Below are 10,415 nucleotides of genomic sequence, written 5' to 3' on the forward strand. Positions count from 1 at the left end.
TCTTTCTTTTTAAAGAACTGGTGTTCCCATGAACATCTCAAGCAAGTTTGGAACCTGGTCTCTGGAAACACCATGCTCCCAGAGCTCCAGCTCACTTGCCTCAGACCTCAGAGCACATTCCTGAAGGGAACCTACCTTTCACAAGGTCACATCAAAGGCTTCCAAGGAAGCAATATGCACTGAAAGGCATGTTACCCTATCCCTTGTGTAACTATCCCTTGAGTAACTGATAGTACAGAACACTTATAAAGCATTTTGTTCTGATGTCTTCAGCTGATTTACATTTCTGTCTGAATTGTAATGTAGACCAGAAACAAGTTTCACCTTGGTTTTGCATATTATTCTGCTTTCCTATAAGTTAAAAATAAAAAGGGACAATGTTAGCATAACAGAACACATAACACATTCTACATATTTGTAGAATGAACTATGCCCTAAAACCTTCACTAAATGTGGCTAATAGCAGGTTAGAGTTTATAAAAGGAAAGATCTTAAAATGGACACACACTGGTCATAAATAAATTGAGGCTGCAGACTTGCAGAAACTTTCAAAACAACAGCAGAGTGAAGTTCAGGATAACCTCCAAAGAAAAGCAATGGGAATAAAAAGCTCAGCTGTTTGAAGACAGATCTCTATCTGTTGTGGGATATCACAACAGCAAAGGAATAGATTTGATCATACAGACAACCCTTTTGATTTGTCATGACCCTTACCCCATTATTTTCCATGGTGAAGCTTCTCAGTGACTATTTACATTCTCTCTGGTATGATTTAGCAATTGCACTGCTGCACTTCATTCTGATTTAGTACAGCTCCCTGTCTCCTGTCACTCCCAGGTTATCCTGAATTAACCACCTGTGTTTGAATTCAGTCAGCACCAAAAAGGGGCATATTTGACTTCATCAAATATCTGGGTTTTATTCTTTTCAGTTTAGCAACATGTCACTGTAATTGTTAAAGCTCATAAAGCAGTGGATTTAGAAAGATAATGATGCAAAATCTGTTATAGACCTCACCTTTGTTGGTTGAGGACAACTAAATTGCATACTGATAAAAGGAACAGGTTTGTTCCTTTTATCAGAGAATGTCTCTGATGACTTATGGCAAGAAATGCAGAGGACCTGCATTGGTGCTGTACATGCTTTGTCATAATTTTTCAAGATAACTAAGTAACTTTTCACTTACGGAGCCTTACTCTTGAATTATTAAAGTCAAAAGATCAAGAGTTTTAACCCCTGGCCTTGGAAACACAACCACATGCAAGAAGTCATGGCAGAATCCTGAGGAAGTGCCATCTGGAGCTGCAGAGCTGTAACTAGCCGTTGGAAAGCCATACACATATAGCTGAGATGTAGCTATGAGCTGTCCTTGCTCCCATCAGTACTACAGGGGCAGATGCAGAAACAAGGAGATCCCAAGTAAGAAGATAAAGAGTCAAATGAATCACCCTGTCACTGTGTGAAATGTAATGACTGGGAGAGCAAACAGATTAAGCCAGGGTTTATGACTGTTAACATTCACAGAAACATGTTCCACAAATTTCAGCTTTCAGAGAAAAATTAGATTCTAGCTTCCTTCTGGTAATTTAAAGAGGCAACAATCTGTTCATATGACCTTCAGATGGGGCTGGTACAGGGACTGAATCCTGCAATAAAAACTCAGGAATAGCCTTTTGGGGCAGAGCAATGGTCCTCCCCACACAGCACTCTGCTCCCAAGTAAGGCAAAGGCCAGGGAGCACACACACCTGGACATTTCCCTCTCCCAGCTGTTTTCTCAGCATTCACTTTTGTCGGATTGGGATGTTAGATTACACATTTTGCCTGTTCCTTTTAGTGTAATTTTATGGACCTGTTGCCTGCAAATTTGTCCTATCCCATTCTGAGCCCACTGATACTCTCTGCCTCTGCAGCCTTCCAGGTCAGCAACTTCCAGAAGTTCTCTACCTAATATGATGTAATTTCTTTAAATTGTTTTAAACTAATCTCCTACTGTTTTCATTGAGTGCTCCCTGTTCTGCTGTTAAGGAATTTGGCTACTAATGGCTCTGCATTCATCTGTGCCACCCTGATTTAGTGAATCCAGTCCTTAGCCACCAGAAAGAATAGGGAAGCATTGCAATACTGGTTGCTCAGCTCACTTCAGTCCCTGACACTTGCTGACCTGCCCAGAGTGATTTTGTGCCTGGAGCACTCTGGCTGTTACCAAACTCATGGGAGAAAAATGATGGCAAAGCAAATGGAGTGCAACTTCCTCCCAGGGCTGTGCTCCCCCCGCAGCTGCTCACCGGTGACGCAACAGGTCCCCTTTGCGGTTGGAGCTGGATGCTGATGGCCCCGTCCTTCTCCTGGGGCTCTGCAGTTCCGGGCCCAGCAGGGGGCTGCAAAGCAGCAAGCAGGATTTCAAGGAGGGTAGGCTGGCAGCCCTGGCGGGGGTGTCCGGGGCATCTTCCAAAGTGGCTTTAATTAATGAGCACATGTGCAGCGAGGAGAGTTACAGCATCCCACTCAAATTGTTGACTTGGAGCCGCTTCTGGAGACAGCCGTATTCTGCTCATTAGGAAAGAGCTTTTTTGCAATGCCCTTGGATTGGACAGCTCTTGGATTGCACCATGAGATCAAGTCCACGTACGGGCTGCCTGCCTTTCAGCTGCCAGCTCCAAGAGGGTTGTTTTTCTTGTCTTCTCATTCTCAAGGAGTGCTCAGCCAGATGGCCTGTTTTCGAATGCACTGTGCGTTGGTTGGATGTGTGTTTGGAGAGTCTGCCAGCTTCATGAGAAGGAAGAAAGAGCAAAAGAAAGGGAAAAAAGCACCATTTGGTATCTATCTCTGGGACCCAGCCAGAGTTGAGGCTCTGTTTGAAGAAGGGGGGAGTCTTAAGAAGGAAACTCTAGACAAAATTGAAAGCTGGAAAAACTTTCAAGCTTGACAGACTGGGAGACTGAAGTTCTGTACAACATCCATCCACTACCTGGCTCCATCGCAAACATGCAGCAGACTTCCTCAAGAACAACAGTTAAGAGCAAGCACAAGCACCAAGTGTCTGCCTCTCTGCTCCCCCAGCGTACCTCACCTGTGGGCTGGGATGCAGAGCAGTGACCCAGCCAGCTGCCCACCAAGGCTGGGTGATGCTGCCTGTGGGTTTCGGGGATTTTGCTCTCAGTTCACCAAAACCAGAAATTACAGCATGTAGCCTGAACACATCAGCTCAGGAAGAGGAGCTGCGATGAAGTAATACAAAATACCCATCACTGTGGCCCAACACTTGAAGAAACGAGCCTTAGTTAGTAAATTAAGCCAGGCCAATGTCATTTTCTTACACCCCCTGATGTTCATTTCCCAGAAAGACCTTGTATTGGTTTGGTACAGCAAATAAATACAGGCCAAAACAGAGCAACGGCTTTTTCCAGCACTCATTGGCAAATAATTTGAACCTGACAAGAAAAATCTGTTGTTGAAGGAAAGGGGGAAGTTTTGAAGTTTGGGTGGATTGTGCTTGGTTTTGTTTTCTTAACTAGATGTCATGTTGCGGTAACCACATATTGTTCCAAGCAGCAGGAGGAGGTCTTGCTGAGCAGAGCTGGAGAAAGCCACATTTGTAGCCATCCCCACTGGCTGACATGCCACTGTATCTTACAAGCAGGCTCGTCTGCTTGCTTACTGAAACCATGGCACAATAAAGATAGTTGCCAGGAGCACGTGTGTCTGTGCAGGTGGGTGTGGTAGCTGCAAGCCTCACTTTTGCACTGATTGCACCAAATTGTTTTCACTGAAGCCATCAGAATTTGTGGGTCCTGGGTGGGCAGTGGGCCCCTGGTGTCTGTCTTGCAGACACTCTGCCAACGGCCAGGACAAAAGGGGATCTTCTCACTCCTGCTGTGGGACACATCTCAGGCCAAGCCTGCCGGTGTCTACAGCATGTCAAGGCCTCTGTGGCTTCTCAGGAGTTCCTGGCTGTCACTACTCCAGGTCCAAGAGGTACTTCACAGCAGTTACAAGGGCAGCATTTGCAGGTGCCACCATGTAAAGAGCAGGACCTTTCCCCACACGCAGGGATACATCCTCCGCTGTTGGCAAAACAACGTCTCTGACCTAGAGGTGCAGTTGCCATCCTGGAAGGGAACGAGGTTTAGCTGGTTCAGCACAGTGATTACATCACAGAAGTACATTCTTGCATGGGTAGGAAGGCTGCACAAGGAGGTTGCTTCCCTTTGTACTCCAACAGGACTCAATTTTGGTAAATAACCTTGTTATAAAAATCTGGGTTGTGGTACCTACATTCATAGTTAAGATCATCACAAGAGAATGGATTTTCTATGTGCCAGAAAACAAGGTGCTAAAGTCTAGCAGTAAACTCAACCATTCTCTCCAGGGCTTTAGAGGGCTCATGACATCACTCTGGCAATTGCCTGATTGTCACCAATGCTGTGTTACAGAGCTGATAAAGGAATTACACAGAAAATTCAGGGGACTAGGAGTCACTGGATTGGGCTTTACCACAGTTAGGCTAGTTGGCTAGTTATTGCACCTCTTGGCAAATGGAAATAATGATTACCACAACATTCACGAGTACTGTTGGAAGGAGGTAGCTCTCAAACAAAGGTCATTGGTGCACTCTGGGTGGGAGATCAGCCAGAAAAAACATCCAGCCATCCACTCACCCAAGCTGCACTGGCTGTGTCAGACATAAACAGCAGCCTCTGCATTTTTCACATATGGTAGTTTTCCCCTCCTTTATTTCATTGCTCTAGTGCTCCCTGATTCATGGACATGTGCATCTCCAGCACACTGCCCAACATGACATGAGCTGACAGGCCAGTCTGAAAAAACAATTCCCTGTAAGTTATCTGGCCTAAGGTACCATTACATACCTAGCATTGTCTAAGGAGGGGAAGCTAGAAAAATTGCCCAAACATGTGATTTTGGAAATTTATCTACTGTACAGAGAGGTGAGGCCTGCCTTTTGGCACCAGTCCTGGCTGCTCTGCCACCAGCCTTTGTGTATAAATTTTTTAGACACTCAGTTCCTGGATGGGAGATCTCTGACAGAGGAATTGAGTTTCAGAAGGTCTCCTCTCCAGCTAGGGATAGGTCAGTACATACCTCAGCATGACATAAGTAATACTGCACTGTCCATTATGAACAAGGGTCTTGAGTGTGGCTGCGCTCAAGTTCAGCAGCACCCATTGAGCTGCTGCAGAGGATGGCTCCAATTTTGCATCTGAGCAGCTCATTTAGGCAACATCCTCCTTCAACAGCTGAAGGTTTTCACACGAGTGAACTCCTCAACCCAGGTAAAAAGTGGCCATGTCTCCCCTTTTTCCATGCATGGCCTCATTCTGCACCCAGAAGCTCTCAGAGCATATTCTTAACTTCATTAAGAAAAGCATATTTCTAGCAAGAAGACATGATGATGCGCACACATAGCTTCCATTTCTCACCTTTGAGGGAAAACTCCCTGTGCTAGAACTCCAGACACCAGGAGATGAGATGATGGACACAGGACAGAGCTGAACATCAGTAGCAAGGATGTGATGTGAAGCTGAAGATCTGATTTAAAGCCTTACACAGAGTGGAAAGTGCCTGAGATCCACGCTGCCTAGGTTGACAAGCCTCCATAGGCTTGGAGTACATGAAGTACATGGAGTCGATCCCATTCTCACAGTGTCTCACATCCATTCTCTCAGTCCATGAGCTTCCCATGGTTTTATTGGTGGTCCGTATCTTCTGTAGACCATATGTTTGACATTACTGGGGAATGCAGAGGTTAAAAAGATTGGAAGTCCTTTTGGAGTTACGGGAAGGAAAAACTTTAGAGAATGACTTACGGTTAGAAGTAGCTCATCATACAAATGCAGAGACCCATTTGGAGTTGGATGTAAGGACAAGGATGGTTGCTTTAAAAATTCCCAGTCAAAGGTAAAACAGAAAATCATAAAGGGGAAAACAACAGAGCACATGGTTAAGAAGTTGAATTTTAAGACACAAATTCAGTTCACTACCATGCTGACTAGCTTCTAAACAATCACTACACAGTTCTTCACAAGCCTGTTTTCAAAAAGGGACTGCACATGCACACACAAACAGGTAAATACAGAATATGCAGCTCTTATTCATACATGATTTCTTGGCAGGCATCTTACCATGAATTTATCAAGGCTTTAGGCTGTCTACCACAACATTCTTGTATTCAAGTTTGGATGTTATGGTCTGGGTGGGTGGACTAACAGACAGTAAAAAACTGGTTTAGATGGTCAGACTTGGAGAGGAGCAAATAGATGTCATGCTCTACTTGGAGGCTGGTAACAAGCTGGGTACTGTAAGGGTCTTTCCTGGAGCCTATCCTGTTGAAATGTCTTTAGCAGTTGTCTAGATGAGATGATGGATTGTTTGCTCATCAAGCTTGGAGACAACATTGAAGTATTAGAGGGCAGCTGATATGCTTGAGCGCAGACCTGTCATTCAGAGGGCCTTGGACAGCATGGAGAAATGGGCTGAGAGGGACCTTATGAAATTCAACAAGGCAGTACAGGCTAGGACTGATGGGGAGAGGAGCAGCTCCCCAGAAAAGGAGTCCCAGACTCTGCCTGGGTATCCAGGCAGAGAGCAAGCTGGGCATGAGTCAAGAGTGTGCCTCGACAGCAAAAGAAGTCAAAGGCTGAACACCCAGGAGGGTGACACATGTGTTTATCCAGATTCCCTAGGTACTTGGATGGCACTGGAGTACCAGACCCAGTGCTGGATCCCCAATGCAAGAAACACATGGAAACACTGGAGCAAGTTCAGCAGACACCACCAAAAGTTTTGAGGGCAAGAGCCTTTTGAGGAGAGGCTGAGGGAACTGGGCTTGTTTGGCCTCAGAAGAGATGGCTTTCTAAGAGACAACCAGCAGCCTGACAGCTTCTACTAGGAAATTATCAAGAAGATGGAGTCAGGCTTTCCTCCTTTGGGAGGATGAGAAATAATGGACCTTAACTAAAATAGAAGATGTTTAGGTTGGATTTAAGGAAAGGCATTTTCACCACGAGAATAGCCAAAGAGGTTGTGCAGCCACCATCCTTGAAGGTTTTCAGTACCCATGTGTCCAAAGTCCTGAGCAACCTATCCTCATCCTTTATTTGACCTTCTCCTTCTTTGAACCACAGGCTAATTTGAAGACCTCCCAAAGTCCTTTCCAACCAGAGCAACCTGAGTATTTGTAAGGTTTTGTAAGGCATTTGGGAGCCTAAGCATTATCCCCTTAAGGAGCAGACACAATACTATGTGAGCTGATTGGCCAATCTCTCTGCAATCAGAAACTACTCAAACAAAAGCCACAGTGAATTTGCAAACTACTCAAACAAAAGTCACAGAAGTTGCAAAAAGCTTTGCATAAAACAATTGATTGAAAATTTTAGACCAACAAGTAGTTGAGCAAAAGTTTTTCTGTCTGTTCCTCACAGCCTGAGAAGAAAGATGAAATGAAATTTCAGTGAATTTATGACCCAGTTAAACACCAATTTTCCTTAATGCCCAGTAACCAGTTAGGAGATTGAAAACTCCATTTTCTCTCTGAGGGGTGTCTTCTATATATGAAAAAGAATGAGAATGCCAAATACTGAAGCAGCAAGAAATATTTATTAGATTATTATCATGGCATCTTCCAACAGAAAACTCAGATTGCTTCACTGCTGTTAATTAATTAAGCCTAGAAACACTAATGCCAGGAAGTTTGATATCACTGTCCCTTTTTACAAATGGGGGAAAACAAGATATAACATTCATTCAGGGCTACTCAGTGAATGATGGGCAGAACCAGATATAAAACCTGGGAATCCTGGCTCAGAGTCTCCTCTTGTAATCTCCAAACAAAGCTTCTTTCCTGTAAAAATTCCATCGAAGCTCTTCATAGAATAATTAGAGCCAATTTATTTCTTCATTCGTTAACAATGAAATCTGACAGGCTTTGTACTCAGGATGCTGAAGCTCAGTTAGGGGAGCAAGGCTCTTCTCCATGAGGAGAGGCCTGGAATGTTAGTCTTTAGGTGGCTTAGTAGGGGCATGGTTCCAGCTGCCAGGTACTTGAACTCCTGCCCAAATCCCTGTGACAAAGCTTTAGGGAAGAAGTGGAATGTAAATGTTATCCACAATAAATGTTAGGGAAGGATTACACAAATAACAGCTGATTTTGCAATGATAAAACTTTGCCCTCAGTGGCACTTAAGAAGTATGAAAGAACATTTACCTGCCTTGGTATTAGGTAGGTTTCTCTTTTCCTTTGGTTTAATTTTTCAAGTGAACATACTGAAAAAGCTCTGAGACACAGAGAGATTTATGGCAGTACTTCCGATGTGCCCCTCAATTCTACCTTCTTCGCTTCTCTCAGATCTGGAGGACACAAAGTTCCTCAGGGCTTACAGCTCACTTGCAGCTCACTAGCAGTGACTTGCATTCCCTTCAGATGTGCAGTAAGGTCATGAGTCATAGACTTCTCCACCTCCCCTATCCAGGGCAAATGGCTCACCATCCTCTCTGTCATCACTCCCAAGGTTTCCTCAGAGGTCAAGAAAATGTCACATGAAGAACAACAGAAGTGCTGACCATCCAATATTTTGAAACTCTGAGGGTTGCTCAGCAGCTGTTAACCACAGGCTATTACATTTGAAGCTGAAGCATCCCATGTGCCCTACTTGCTCAGCATCACATGGAGGAGGCTCTGGTAGAGGAGGGCAGATTCGAGATTTCCATATTAAAAAGCCTGTACTTTTGCTCCTTTGATGTATTTTCCTTCTGCAAAGCAAAACAAGAAAGACTGTTCTCACAGAGCTTCACAGGAGATTCTGCAGGCCCTCTGCCTTGCTCTCTTCGGCTTTTGGCAGAGTAGAATTGGGGGCACTGATTGTAAAGCCCAGAGACCTGAAGAGGTGAGGGATGGACTTTCTTTTGCAAGAAATCCTTGTGGAGTGTGGAATCTCATCTTCCCTGTGTCTTCAGTGTCATCTGCCCCATCTCTCCCAAGACTCCAAGCTCAGGTCCAGTATGTGGCATGTTTGAATGGGCTTTGTTCATCTGGAAATAGTTTGCTATTTGCTGTCCCCTTGTTCCAAGCTTCATTTGTGGCTACACCTGGTTAACAAATTGCTTTGTGCTTTGGCCCCAGATGTCTGCTGTGACCCTTCCTTTCCCTCTTGAGCATTTCAGTCACCAGGGCAGTGTGCATCACCTCCTGTAGTGGAAAACATTGACAGGAAAGCCTATTGTCTTAACATCTGGGGACAAATCACCCAGGCTCCCATGGTCCAGCCTTATCTTGGTGACCAATGAAGCATAAGTTCATACACATCTTTTCCTACATGAAAACGTTCCAGCCAAGGTCTGGGGAGTGTGAGGAGGGTGAAAACAGGGAGCAGAGAGAAGGAAAGAATACAGAAGTGCACTTGCATCTATCAAAGCAAAACTAAAAGGTCTGGAGAGCAAAGGAGGTTGGCTTTGGCTAAAGATCAAAGCCTGAAGGTGGCTGTGGCTTTCTGATCTTCTAGCTGAAAGTAGCAGAGGCTTTTTTTCCTATGTTCCTGGTGGCATTGAGAGCTGCTTGCAAGAGTCCAGAACTTCAGGAAGAGAGACACAAGAATGTGAGCTTTCCCATCACCTGATTTTCGTTTGGAGGGGACAAGGTTGGTGGTATTTGAGTAGCATGCAGCAGGGAAGAGAGCTGATGCTTCAGTACCTCAATGGCTTCAGGGAGACCAAGAGCAAACACAACCACAATTGTCTATCTGTTTGAAGCAGGCTGCAGGATAGGGAAGGGGCTATTTCTTCACCAAGCTCTGTGTTCAGTGGAAGCATGAGCTGGCAATAAAGGAAAGCTCAGCTGAAGCTTAGAACATGAAATTGAACAAGTGGCTTTCTAACGAAAAGCTAAAGGGGAAATTCCAGAGTCTGCTTCATTGCAGCAAATGCTTGCAAACCAAAGAGAAGGGAACCAGGTTAATTTGAAATCAAGAGGGACTTGATACTCTCCTAAAATGTGTGTGTTACATAGATACAGTTTTCTTGTGAGTATTTACCTTTTTCAAATGTGGATAAGAACTGCTGAGGACACTCTGAAGAGAGGACATCCTTCTACAGGGTTGAAACTTTGCCCAGAAGTCACACCAGCCTTCTGCTTGTTCACAAATAACCCAACATGTCAATCACTAACCACAGAGCCTAGTAATTAGGACAAATCACTGGGGTTGAGAAGTTAGAAAGCACTAGATACAGTAACTGGCATCAGTTGAAGCAGACATTTGAACTTCTTCGGGTGATACACATCCCCTCCTTTCAGGAGATCTGTAGTTCAGGAGTACAGCTGAAGTATACTAATGCCTCTCAAAATTTCTTGCATAAGAAAAGATTCTGGCAATGTGCTGGAAACAAGAAAAAGAGCTGAGATAA

This window comes from Sylvia atricapilla, chromosome 3, assembly GCF_009819655.1.
Source record: "Sylvia atricapilla isolate bSylAtr1 chromosome 3, bSylAtr1.pri, whole genome shotgun sequence".
Taxonomy (NCBI): domain Eukaryota; kingdom Metazoa; phylum Chordata; class Aves; order Passeriformes; family Sylviidae; genus Sylvia; species Sylvia atricapilla.